This window comes from Pteronotus mesoamericanus, unplaced genomic scaffold (assembly GCF_021234165.1).
Source record: "Pteronotus mesoamericanus isolate MK-2021 breed Mesoamerican mustached bat unplaced genomic scaffold, CSHL_Meso_final scaffold_54, whole genome shotgun sequence".
Classification (NCBI taxonomy): domain Eukaryota; kingdom Metazoa; phylum Chordata; class Mammalia; order Chiroptera; family Mormoopidae; genus Pteronotus; species Pteronotus mesoamericanus.
This window is the reverse complement of record NW_026555321.1, coordinates 65,790,437-65,804,856: the sequence shown is the minus strand read 5'-3', so window position 1 is coordinate 65,804,856 and position 14,420 is coordinate 65,790,437.

Genomic DNA, 14,420 nt, shown 5'->3' with positions numbered 1-14,420 from the left:
CTGAAATTCATGTCTGGAATCCTTGCATTTGATTTATTTCACTCTCTGGTGAACCTTGTGGACCAGTAAAGTGAGGCTGCCTAAGAAATATCAGGGTTGCAGTGACATCTGGTTGGCCCTGCCTTCCCTGACTACAGGTGGCCATCCTGGGACTGTGGTAGAGGCCTTGGTCTACTGGGGAGCCTACAACCTCTTATCAAGGGATGTATAGGACCCAACAATATCAATATTGCTCGGCCTCTTGTATGCAACAAATAGCTATTGAGCCCATGGCGTGTATGGCCAATGCTATGACCTAAGCACTTCAGGGCTGTTGAGAGTCCATGTTGTGGATGTATTTACAGCAAATGAGTACAACCCCAAGTTGTAAGAACCCCACTAGAGCAGTGATTTTTTAACCTTTTTTTTTTCTTAAAAGAAGCCCTTATTAATTTATTTTTAAATTTATTTTTATTTTTAGAGAGGGGAAGAGAGGAAGAAAGAGAGGGAGAGAAACATCAACATGTGGTTGCCTCTTGGGCACCCCGCACCGGGGACCTGGCTGGCAACATAGGTCCTGACAGGGAATTGAACTGGCTTGGTTCACAGTCTGGCGCTCAATCCACTGAGCCACACCAGCCAGGGCTCAACCTTTCTCATCTCATGGCACACAAAGTAATTACTAACATTTTGAGATACACCAAAAAATATATTTTTTGCCAATATGACAAAAGTATAATTTTGATTCATTTATACCAGATGGCTATTGTGTTGACTGTTGTCTTTTTTTTCAAATTTGACAGTCTAAGAGAAAAGAGGTCAGTGCCCCTAACCAAACTCAGGTATTGCATGTTTTAAAAATTCTTGTGGCACACCACTGAAAATCACTGGTCTAGAAGAGTGTACATGGTGATATGGGTCTAACTTTCTAGGCACTCCAATGGGAATACCACACCTAGAGCTGGGAAACAGTATGTCTGGAGTTTAGGGATTTTTCTTGAACGGCCTTGTTTATTGCAGCAGCTGTCAAACATGTGCCCTACCACTGAGGGGATGGTCAATGCTTGCAGAATGAATGCCTGATGGACACAGATGACAAAGTATTGTGTCATTGAAAGTGATGCCTCAGACTTCCGAACTCTTTCTATAGATAGAATCCAAGGCCAGTGTAGACTGTCTTTATGTTGCCTTAATTTTTTCCAGAAACTTCATGGACATGGGCAGGAATTTCAGTATATATATATATATATATATATATATATATATATATATATATATATCAAATTTAAAGAAATTCTTATTTCCATAACTCAAAATGCAACTTTCTTAGAGTGTATCTCCTTCTACTTCAGCAGAAGCTTGTGAAAAAATAGTGGAATAGCCCTGGCTGGTGTGGCTCAGTGGGTTGAGCACTGGCCTGGGAAACAAAGGGTCACCAGTTCGATACCCAGTCAGGCAACATGCCTAGGTTGCCCTAGAGGTCCCCAGTAGGGAGCATGCAAGAGGCAAGCACACATTGATGTTCCTTTCCCTCTCATTCTCCCTTCCTTCCTTTTTCTAAAACTAAATAAATAAAATCTTTTTAAGAACTCTATTAAAAAATAATGGAATAAAGTTACTCAATATTTACTTTCAAACATTTCTAAGTTTAAAATTCCCAGTGTAATTGAATAAGGAACCAACCAAGGAATGAGGCACACTGTATGTTTAGTCACAATGAAAATAAGTTTAGGCAGTGACTTCCCTATCACTTTTTTATGCCTTGCAGCACAATAAATCAATATTATTCCTTTGGCATACTTAAAAGGTGAGATTGAGTTAAAAGAAAAATACTTCCAAGAATAAGTTTAAAGAAATTTTTTATCTGACCACATGTAGATCAATTTCCTTAATTCTTTGTGCCTTTAAATAACATGACTATTTGAAGCACAGAGAGTTGCAATCTAGATGAACCCAAAAAGACCTACACCAAGACACATCACAATTACAATGGCAAAGATTAAAGACAAAGAGAGAATCTTAAACACAGCAAGAGAGAAACAATTAATTACCTACAAGGGAGCTCCAATTAGGCTGTCAGCTGATTTCTCCACAGAAACACTGCAGGCCAGAAGGGACTGGCATGAAATATTCAAGGTGATGAAAAGGAAGGACCTGCAACTAAGACTACTCTGATCCAGCAGTGCTCTTGTTTAAAATGACGGAAGGTGAAATAAAGAGCTTCCCAGGCAGGGGGGGAAAAAAGGCTGACGGAGTACATTTCAACTAAACCAGCACTGTGAGAGATTCTAAAGGGACTGCTTTAAGAAGAAGAAGCAACAGAGAGAGAATGGAACACAGGAACAAAGGGAAAAACGGCAATGAATAAGTACCTATCAATAATAACATTAAATTGAAATAGATTAAGTGTTCCAATCAAAAGATAGAGGGTAGCTGAATGGACAAGAAAACATGACCTGCATATATGCTGTCTACATGAGAACTGACCTCAGAACAAAATATTTATTTACATAGGCGGAAAATGAAAGGATGGAAAGAAAAATACTCCATGCAAATGGAGGTGAAAGGAAAGCCAGGTAGCAATACTTCTATCAGACAAAATAGACTTGAAAACAAAGACTGTAATAACAGACAGAAAACATCACAACATAATAGTTAAGGGACCCATCCAAAAAGAGGATATAACCATATATGCATTCAATATAGGTATATAAAGAAAATCTTGAAGGACTTTAAAAGAGATCAACAGCAATAGTAATTGTAGGGAATTTTAACATCTTACTGTCAACAATGGACAGATCTTCCAGACAAAAAATCAACAAGAATAGAGCAGCATTAAACAATAATCCCAAAGAAGCAGAATATACATTCTTCTCAAATGTACATAAAACATTCTCAAAGACAGACTACATAGTAGGACACAAAATAAGCCTTAACAAATTCAGAAAAATTAAAGTCATATCAAGCATTTTCTCAGATCACAATGGCTTGAATCTAGAAATCAACTTCAAGAAAAAAACTCAAAAACATTCAAATGCATGTAGGCTACATAACATATTGTTAAATAATGAATGGGTTAACAATGAGATCAAGGAAGAAATCAAAAAGTACTTGGAAAAAATGAAAATAAATACCCAACAGCCTAAAACCTATGAGACACAACAAAGGCAGTCCTGAAAGTTCCATGCTTTTCTAAAGAAGATAGAAAAATCTGAAATAAACAACCTAACATTACAACCAAAAGAAATAGAAAAAAGACAACAAAGCCCAGAATGAGTAGAAAAAAGGAAATAATCAAGGTCAGAGCAGAAATAAATGACATAGAGACTAAAAAAAAAATTTCAAAAGGTCAATGAATGCAGGAGCTGGTTCTTTGAAACATAAACAAAATTGACAAGCCTTAACCAGACACATCAAGAAAAAAAGAGAGGCCCTGGCTGGTATGCATCAGTGGATTGAGTGCTGGTCAGTGAACCAAAGGGTCACCAGTTCAATTCCTAGTCAGAGCACATGCCTGCGTTGTGGGCCAGGTTCCCTGGTGGGGGGTGCACCAGAGGCAACCACACATTGATGTTTCCCTCCCTCTCTTTCTCCCTCCCTTCCCCTCTGTCTAAAAATAAATAAATGAAATCTTTAAGAGAAAAAAAAGAGGGGGCCCAAAGAAATGAAATCATAAATAAAAGAGGAGAAGTAAAAACATATCACAGAAATACGAAGGATTATAAGAAATTACAACACTCAAAATGGATAAATTTCTAGAAACATACAATCTTTCAAAACTGAATCAGAAAGAAGCAGAAAACCTGAATAGACCAATAACAACTAGCAAAATTGAGGCAGTAATAAAAAATCTCCTGGTACACAAAAACCCTGGGCAAGATAGCTTCACAGAATTTTAACAAACATTCAAAGGAGAAATAGCACCTATCCTTTTTAAACTATTCCAAAAAATTCAAGAGAGGGAAGACTTACAAACTCTTTTTATGAGGCCAGTATTATCATAATTGTAAAACCAGATAAAGACACAACAAAGAAAATTATAAAAAAATCAAGATGGTGGAGGAGTCAATGGAAGTCACACTGACCTCCTACAGGACCAATATGGAATTACAATTAAATTGTGGAGCAATCACCTGGAACAAACTACTGATCAATAGCAAGAGAGGAGTCTTATAACCTTGGACAGGCAGAAATATCAGCTTTAGCACAACCTAACTGGTAAGGAGTGCATTAGAGACTCAAGAAGGCTGGTGGGATGCCCAAGGGCAGCAAAGAGCATTTTAGAGGGCCAATGCATAAATTTTTATTTGCAGCCACTCACCCTGGTCTCTGACAAAGGTGGGGGCAGACTGGGCTAGAGATGCCTGAAGAGAGACTGAGGAAGGAGGCTTTGGGGAGAGAACTGAGAGAGTAGCCAGCTGGATCCCAGTGCTGATTCATCCGCCATGCGGCAACAGCCATCTTGTTCAGGTAGATCACTTCCCTGAGTGGCAGCAGCTTCAGAGGACCCCATAGCCCCACCACAAGGTGGGATTTGGCCCCACCCTGTGCTGTCTAATCTGCCTGCTGAATGCAGAGTGGCAGCAAGACATAGTAGATCCCTAGCTAAAGAGGGCACAGAGTGGTCTGGAGACGCTTGAGGAGAGACTGGGGATGGAGGCTTTGGGGAGAGTGGAGAGAGTAGCTGGCAGGATCCTGGTGCTGACTCCTCCCTCATTGAGCGGCAGTCATCTGGCTTAGGCAGACCACTCCCCTGAGCAGCAGCATCATGAGAGGACTCAATTACCCCACCCCCAGGAGGGACTCTGCCTTACTCTGTGATGTATTTCTAAGCCTGACTGCTGAGTGCAGAGTGACTAGATTAACAACTGAAGGAGACAGCCACAGACAGTAGATTCCTGGAAATGTCAAACAGATTGCCATAGGTCAGACAGGGTCAACATCTGACATCATCAGACACAGATCCAGAGAGAAAAAACAGCAGTCTCCTACCATAGCAGTTCACACCACAAAATCAGGAGATCAAGAGAGATAAATTAAATAAGCAGAAGCAAAAGGAATATTCTCAGAAATAATGGGATGAGAAAGAAACACCCCTTAATCAAAGGGAAAGGAGGAATCTCCACAAAGAGAACCAAATGAAATAGAGGCAAGTAAACTATCAGATATTGAGTTCAAAACAATGGTTCTAAGGAAGTTCATTGAGCTCAGTGAGCTCAGATAGAATTACAGAAAATTGTAGGGAAACTATGAGGAACTTACTGCAAACTATATCAGCATGAAAAAGGACATAGAAACTATCAATAAGAGGCAAGAGGAAATGAGGAATACAATTTCCGAATTGAAGAATACAGTAGAAGGAATCAAAAGCAGGCTAGATGAAGCAAAGGATCGAATCAGTGAGCTGGATGATAAAGTAGAAAAAAAGCTCCCAGAAAGAGCAAGAAAATGATAAAGGCCTCAAAAGAATGAAGAGGCATTGAGGGAAATGCAGGACAACCTGAAATGTAATAATATCCATATAATAGGGATATCAGAAGGAGAAGAGGAGGAGCAAGGGATAGAGAACCTGTTTGAAAAAGTAATGATGGAAACTTCCCTAATAGGAGGAGAGAAAAAGCTTTACAAGTCCAGGAAGCACAAAGGGTCCCATTCAAGAGGAATCCAATGAGGCCCACTCCAAGACACCTCATCATTAAAATGACAAATATCAAAGTCAAAAAGAAAGGCAGCAGGGAAGAAAGAGGTAGTAATGTTTAAGGGAGCCCCGGTAGGGCTAGCAGCTGACTTTTCAACAGAAACACAAGTCAGAAGGGAATGGCAAGAAATATTCCAAGTCATCAAAAGCAAAGGCCCACTACCAAGACTGCTGTACCCAGTAAGGGTCTCAATTAAAATGGACGGCAAAATGGAGGGAGTTTCCCAGACAAAAGACGGCTAAAAAAACCACACCTCCACCAAACCAGCATTGCAAGATATGCTAAAGGGACTGCCATGAGAAGATGAAGAAAAATAGTTTATGAATACCTAGTTCCTTTCACAGTCACCAATAATTGATATTACCAATGTTTTTAATACTTATTAATCTGATTGTGACAATGATGTATTTTTATTACTTTATTATTTGTTGAAACTAAACCTGTTTTTGTATATTTCTTGTCTGTTTCTATTATTTTTAAAAAGCTTTAAATGACTTTTTGGTATTCTTTAGCCATTTTTTGATTAAATTTTTGTAGATTTTTTCCCTAAAAAACTAAAACTATTAACCCTTTTTTAGATGTGTTGCAAATTTTTTCCTATTCTAATTCTTGTCCTTTAACTTTTTTTATATGTATATTACTATATAGTCTTAAATGTTTAATATAGTTATGTTGTCAATATTTTACTTTATAGCTTCTGGGTTTGAATATTTTACTTCAGGGTAAGAAAAATATTATTTTGTATTTTCTCCTGATACTCCTTAGATTTTACATATTGATTTTTAACTTACCTGAATATTTTTTGTATAATGTGTGAAATAGAGCTCTCTGTTTTATTTCAAGTAATAGTGGTTCATGCACCTTGTTGAATAAGCCTTATTTTCCCCACTAATTTGAAATATCAATTGAATCACATATTCCATTGTTAGACAGATATATATGTTTGTTTCCAGAATGTGCATTTTATTTCATTGATCTGCTTGATTATTTCTGTGCTGGCATCATGTTGTTTTAATTGCTGAGACTTTATAATGGATTTTGACATTTAAAAAAATAAATAAATAAAATCAATCTGCATTTAAAGAAAAGGAAAGAAAATTACAGGCCAATATCTCTGATGAATATAGATGCTAAAATCCTCAACAAAATATTAGCAAACTGGGCCCAGCAATACATTAAAAAGATCAGACACCATGATCTAGTGGGATTTATTCCAGGGATACAGGGATGGTACAATATTTGCAAATCAATAAATGTGATACATCACATAAACAAAATGAAAGACAAAAATTACATGATCATATCAATAGATACAGAAAAGCATTTGATAAAATATGGCACTCATTTAAAATAAAAACACCAAAGTGGGAATAGAGGGAGCATACCTCAATGCAATAAGGGCTATATGCAAAAAAACATACGGCTAACATCTATACAATGGGCAGAAAGTAAACGCGTTTCCCTTAAGATCAGGAACAAGATAGGGGTGTCCACTTTCACCTCTTATTCAACATAATATTGGAAGTCCTAGCTGCAGTAATCCAAAGGAAGAAATAAAAGGCATCCAAATTGGAAAACAGGAAGCAAAGCTGTCATTATTCACAGATGACATGATATTTTACATAGTAAACCCTATAGGCTCCACCAAAAAACTACTTTAGCTAATGAATGAAATTGGCAAAGTAGCAGGATACAAAATCAATGTTCAGAAATCAATAGAATTTTTATACACTAATTATGAACTATCAAAAAGAGAAACTAAGAAAAAAGTCCCACTTACTACTGTAACAACAACAGCAAAAAGTACCTAGGAATAAATTTAACCAAGGAGGTAAAAGACCTGTACTCAGATAACTATGGGATACTGAAGAAGGAAACTGAGGAAGATACAAATAATTGGAAGCATAAACCATGTTCATGGATTGGAATAATTAACATAATTAAAATGTTCATATTACCCAAGCAATCTATAGATTCAACACGATTCCTATTAAGACACCAATGGCATATATGACACACCTAGAACAAATATTTCAAAATTTTATATGGAACCAATAAAGACCCTGAATAGCCTTGTCAATCTTGAGAAAGAAGAACAAAGTAGGTGGGATCACAATACTGGATATCAAACTATACTACAAGTCCACTGTAATCAAAACAGTCTGGTACTGGCATAAGAACAGACATATAATTCAATGGAACAAAATAGAGCCCAGGAATAAACCCATGTCTTTACTGTCAATTAATGTTTGACAAAGGAGGCAAGACTAAAATGGAGCAAAAATAGCCTCTTTAATAATGGTGTTGGGAGGACTGGTCTGGTACATGCAAAAGAAAAAAATGAAACTAGACCACCCTCTTATACCATACACCAGAATAAAGTTAAAATGAGTAAAAGACTTAAATATAAGTTATAGTACCATAAAAATCCTAGAGGAAATCATAAGCAGTAATATTTGAGATATCTCACATAGCAATATTTTTGCTGATATATCTCATAGGGCAAGGCAAATAAAGGAAAATATAAACAAATGGGACTACATAAAATTAAAAGCTCCTGCAGAGCTAAAGAAACCATTATATATATAAAGGAACCAACTGTATGGGAAAACAGATTTGCCAATGATACACTAGACAGGGGTTTAATCTTGTCTGATTATATATTTTGTTTAATCAAAATATATAAAGAACTCATATGACTGAACACCATGAAGAGAAACAATCCAATTAAAAAAAGGGCAAAGAACCTGAACAGACACTTCTCTAAGTAGGACATACAGATAGTTTATAGACATTTGAAAAAATGCTCAACATCCTTAGCAATCAGAGATGAAAATTAAAACCACAATGAGATAGCACCTCACACCTGCCAAAATAACCATCATTAACAAATCAACAAACAAGTGCTGGTGAGGATTCAGAGAAAAGGGAACCCTAGTGCACTGTTGATGGGAATACAACTGGTGCAGCCGCTGTGGAAAACAATATGGAATTTCCTCAAAAAACTAAAGAGGGAACTGCTTTGATCCAGTGATTCCACTGCTGGGAGTATACCCAAAGAATCCCAAACACCAATACAAAAGAATTTATGCAACCCCCAGGTTCATAGCAGGAGTATTTACAAGAGCCAATTGTTGGAAACAGTCTGTGAGCCTATCAGTAAATGAATAGATAAAAAAAGCTGTGGTGTATCTACATAATACGACTACACAGCAGAAAGAAGAAGAAATTCCTACCTTTTTGTAGCAGCATGGATGCAACTGGAGACTATTAGGCTAAGTGAAATAAGCCAGTTGGTAAAAGACAAATAGTACATGATCTAACCTATAAGAGCAATCTAATGAACGAAATTAACTAATAAGCAAAACAGAATCAGAGACATAGAAACAAGGAACAGACTGACAGCTGTTAAGTGGGGACTGATTGAAAGAAGGTAAAAGGATTAGTCAAAGAACATATATGAAGGACCCATGGACATGGACAACAGCATGGGGATTGCCTTTGGGAGTGAGGGGGTGGTTGCTGCATGGAGGAGGGTGAAGGGGAAAGAAGTGGGACAACTGTAATAGCATAAACAATGAAACAGCATAAAAATAAATAACATGTCTATTCATTTTATGCATTTACACTGGAAGTTTCATTTTAACTTTCAGTGTTTTTAAAAAAACTTGCAAGCATCACTAATGAAACAAGAGTTATTGGAAATATTGCAGAAGCAGGATGTTGAGGTTTCCTTAAGTATGTTTGGCTTTGTTCTTCTGTTGACAGAAAATTCAGGGAAAATGTCGATTTGAGGTGGGAAAGTATCGAGAACAGTCAATGAACTGAAAAAGGCTAGTGAATAACAAGTGTATTGGATGTGGTTGAAGAACTGAGCTCCAATTTATGGTCACCTTGGGTGCACTAAGAGTGTATTTCCATGAAAATATTCAAACAGATTACACCATCACTGAGTAAGACTACAAAAGATAAGAATATGAATAGTTCAGTATTGCAGGTAACTCTTTTTTCTTGAGTCTCCTGTTATCTTTTCAGAACAGAGTGTGGTGGGCACTGACTGGCACACACATCTTTGCATGTGCACAGAGTTGCAGATGGCCTCACTATGCACCCACACACCCATGCTCACCCGTGGCTGTGGTGCTATTTCCAGGTCACAGGAGACACCAAGTCCTCTGCTGAGCACCTCTCTTGTCCTTTCTCATGCACTCCTGTCAATGAACCGCATTTGTGAGCACTATTACTAACTCTATTTGAAATAAGCACCAAGGCCCAGAGAGGATACATGACCTTCCCCACTAGGTAAGATGCGGAGCCCAAACTCAGACTTAGGTTTGCTCAATTTAAAAGTATATTCTCAAATAGAATTGGATTAAGAGGCAAGTGAGATTGGAAGAGTCTGAGGTTCTGAGAATTGGAGAAAATTAGGAAATAGACAGGGGCTATGGCAGGAATAGGAGGCAGAAAACCTTAAAGGACTCAGAACTGAAATGGGGCCGTGTGGGCTGGCACCATCGAGGGCTGCTGGCAGCGTGAAATCATGGTGGGGGGCCATGGAATGAAGTCTGAATTTTGTAGTGCTTAACACTATGGAAAACCATTGAAAGTTTTTAAGTAGAGAACATGATACGATTTTGATTTTTTCAAAAAGAACACCATAGCTATCATGGGAGATGGAGCGTAATGGAGCAAGGTGGGAACTGGGATATCAGTCAATAAACTATTACAGTATTTCACTGGAGAGATTTGGTGATTTAGACCAGGATGGTGGCAGTGGCAGTGATTAGAACTGGATAGATTCAGTATATAAGGAAAAGTCATCCTCTAGCCTCCCAACCTCACAATACACACCTAATTGACCTGCCACGGTTTTCTATCTGTAAAATGCACTCACTGACCCCCATGACACCTGAATGATCCTGTCTGGTCAGTCCTGCTTAGAACACCTGCACACTTCTGCCTCTCCAGTCCCCACCAATAGAGTGGTATGGTTACCCAGAACCTGTCTTATTTCTGAACTTGTATATGCCAGCTGTACTGAAATTAATTCTTAAAAAATTTAGTGGTAGCATATGAAACAATGAAATATGAGAACAAGTGATCATTTCTAGGGAAAACTAGGTCAGATGATTTGGAAACACCTGGTAAGAGGCAAGACAGCAGTGCAGAATTGAAAAGAACAAGTAAAAGCTGCTTTCTGTCACAGATTCCTTCATACATGTCTCCTGTCTTCACCCTACTGAAACCAAAAATAGGGATCAGAAAATGTATTAGGGGTTCAGCTTAGTAAACGACACAAAGGACCTCTCAGTGAAACGGCATTGAAGAAAGGCCTTGAACCTCCATTGGAATATTGGCAAATGAATCTACGCATGTGAGCATTAAATTACCGAAAGCATTTGAGGTGAATGTCATGGTTGTGTGGCATCCACTGTAGTCTGGAGCTGGAGTTGATGCACTGGGTGAGGGGAAAAGAACCAGGGGCAATAACACTTGTCACTTGCAGAGGTGGGAGCTCACTCTCCTATTCAGCATGCCCGTCTACTCCACTTTTAAGAAGCAGCTAAAGCACCAGCCTTCCACTTCTTGCCAATTTTTGCGTCCTTTGCAGTCCTTTTCTCTCCATAATCCATCATGAATGCATGTTACATTTCCCACAATGCTGTACACTGTGCACTGACCAGCCTGTAAAAAAGCCACATCACTCTGAACTTGAACAGATCTCGTACTTCTCAATAGCTTTTGTAGCCCAGAGCAACACACAATGGATGTTCAATGTTTGTTGAATGAACGAATGAATGAATAGGCTATTTAATTTTCAAACTGAGAAATATCTTTGAAAACATTTAATGGTTACATCCATCCTTTACTGTTGTACACTGAATGTTCATGTTCCCCCAAACTCATATGTAGAATCCCTAAACCACTAATGTATATGGAAATGGGGCCTCTAAGGAACTAATTAAGGGTAAATGAGGTCATAAGGGTGGAGCCCTGATCCAAGAGGACTGATGTTCTTTTGAGCTTGCTCTGCCCACATACACCGGGGAAAGGCCGTGTGACAAACAAAAGGTCAGTGTCTGTACCTAAAGGGAAAGCCTTCCTGGCACCTTAATCTTGGACTTCCAGCCTCCACAGCTGTGAGTTAATGTTCATTATTTGAGCCACCAAGTCTATGGTATTTTGTTATAGCAGCCCAAGCAAACTAACACATATATGTAGAATAAATTGTTTTCTCTTTCATATCTGGTTTGGCAATAGAAGGCTCAGAAGTAAGTGGCCTCCGGTATGTCTAAGAGACGTTTATCTGCCCTTTTAGTTTCAAGAAAAAGAAATTTCTCCTTTAAGTTTTCCTTTGCTAACAAAGTATACATCATTGCCACAGGAAGAAAAGCCTTTTTTTCTGAAAGCTTCTCCCACCCAGCTTACAATCTACAAACCAAACTGAAGATAGCTTTTGTGTTGGCACAGCTAATAAAACACTACATATAAAGGGCTTAACAAGAGGCTGGCCATCTCTGTTTCTTGCTCTTCCCCTACATGTTACACCTGTTTGCCACCTCACTTCCACAGCACAACTGGGCAACACCTGAAATCAAAACAAGAGGGGGAAGGCTCATACCAGTGTGTCTACCTTCTTACCAGAAAAGCAAACCATTCCAGAAGCGTCTAGCAGACTTCATTTGTCTCACTGGCCAAAGTCATGTCACAGGCTCAACTCCAGCTGCAAGGGTCTGAGAAATGCAGTTAACCTTGAACAACATGGGTTTGAACTGCACAGATACACTTACATGTGGGATTTTGTGGATAGTGGGCCCTTCCCAGTCATGTGTTCCACATGTGCAGATTTAACCACCATGGATTGAAAACAATTACTTTGTTTGACCTTGCGAATCTGCATGTGGGAAGGCAAAAGAATACTTTCGATTCTTGGTTGTTTGAATCCACAGATGTGAAGGGCTGCTACAGGCTCAAGTTATTTACGGATTTTTGACTGATTTGGTTTGTCACTCCTAACCCCCACATTATTCAAGGGTCAACTGTACTTATAGTTTATCCAATTCTGATTTGGGGAGCAATGCAAACATCTGTTGGGTTAGTCCTCATGTGGTGTTTGCTGAGCAGGGTCCGGGAGTCCTGAAGAGCAGATGAGCTAATTCTAGAGGGCCTTCCGGTTTGCCCTTGGTTGCCCCAAGGTGGGTTTGCATTTTACACCTTAGCGAAGGACTTGAGTCACCATCTAACATGTACCTCTTTGATTGCAGTTAACTAGGCTGCAAACATTACATGAGGGTATTGAAAATCAGACCTATCTTCACCTGTATCTCTAACAATAAAGCCGTACCTTTCATCTACTGAAAATACATTGGCTGTACTGTTTTTCATTGTTTGTTCTGTGTGGGAACAATAACACTGTTCCACTTTAGTCAGGAAGCAAGTGGCAACTGGGATCTGTTCTAAGCTGAGGCTATGGTTAAAACCATCATCTGAGTTTCTCAATACTGTGCTCTGGGCCAATGTCTAACACTGTGATGCCTAACTGGTGATCTCACTTAAAGGTATCTTTTAAGGAAAAGAATAATTTGGCTCTGTGTGATTATTGGCATCACTTAATGGTGCAATTAGGTGTGTTAGTACAGGCTATAACAAGTTCTTACCACATGTAGTCTAGAATATTCAAATCTGGGCTTTATCAGAACAAAAATACATGTCATAATAGAACTTAAACAGGGAGGAAAATTGGAGGTAAGAGAAAAGAAGGTAGAAAAATAGTCATGTTTATAATGAAAAGCTGTAACTCACAAGGTTCCATATAGCTGGCTACAGGTGACTACAGTTGGACTCAGAACTGCCCAAAACCACAAGGAGAAAAGACAGTAACAGAGTTTTTCAGGTTTCAAAGAAAAAGAGTCAATTATTCAGGAGAAGCCCAGGTTTACTGGAGTTGAGACCTGAGAGATCTTTTTCCCACATGATAACAGCTATCAGCTTTAGAAACACACATATTGAAAATACAAGCTTTGATGATTGTTTTTGCTTACAGAAGCAGACAACATAGAAAACAGTGCAATGCAAAAAATGGTAATTCTATGAAGAGTCAAAATATGGATCAGATGTGAAGCTCTGTGAAAATATCCCAGAGGGTAAGATTTAGACTTCTTCTATTTCCTAGTTGGGAATACAAACTTGATTTAACACAATCCAAGAGCTAAGTTACAAAATCCACTTCAAAACCAAATTATTCTTAGACCTAAGGCCATATTGTTCCCTATATTATCAGAGACAGCTGAAGGAGACTACACAGATGATTTATCATAGGAACATGGTTTTCTAAATAAATGTGCTTTCAATAGGTAATATCAATATAGCAGATAGATAATACAGTTTAAAAGGCTAAAATGCTACCTTTTATGCTTGTACTACCCATTTATTAACTTGATTTTTCAAAGGTTAAAAGATTACCCACAAAAGAGTTTTCTGTTTCAGTTGTGTTCAATTTTTTAATTCATGTCGGTTACATTTGAAGTGCGTTGCCCCTTTTCACAAAGACTTAATATAAAGTATAAACTTAAAAACTCATTCCACCACATCTGCGAAACGCAGCAGTTAATGACAATTGAATTTACAATTATCATACAGATGGGGAAAAGAACATAGAAACTGGAGGGGGATGGTATTCAATATCTGAACAAAACAGCTAGTGTTGAACTGAGAAAAATAATTTATTAAATATAACAATGG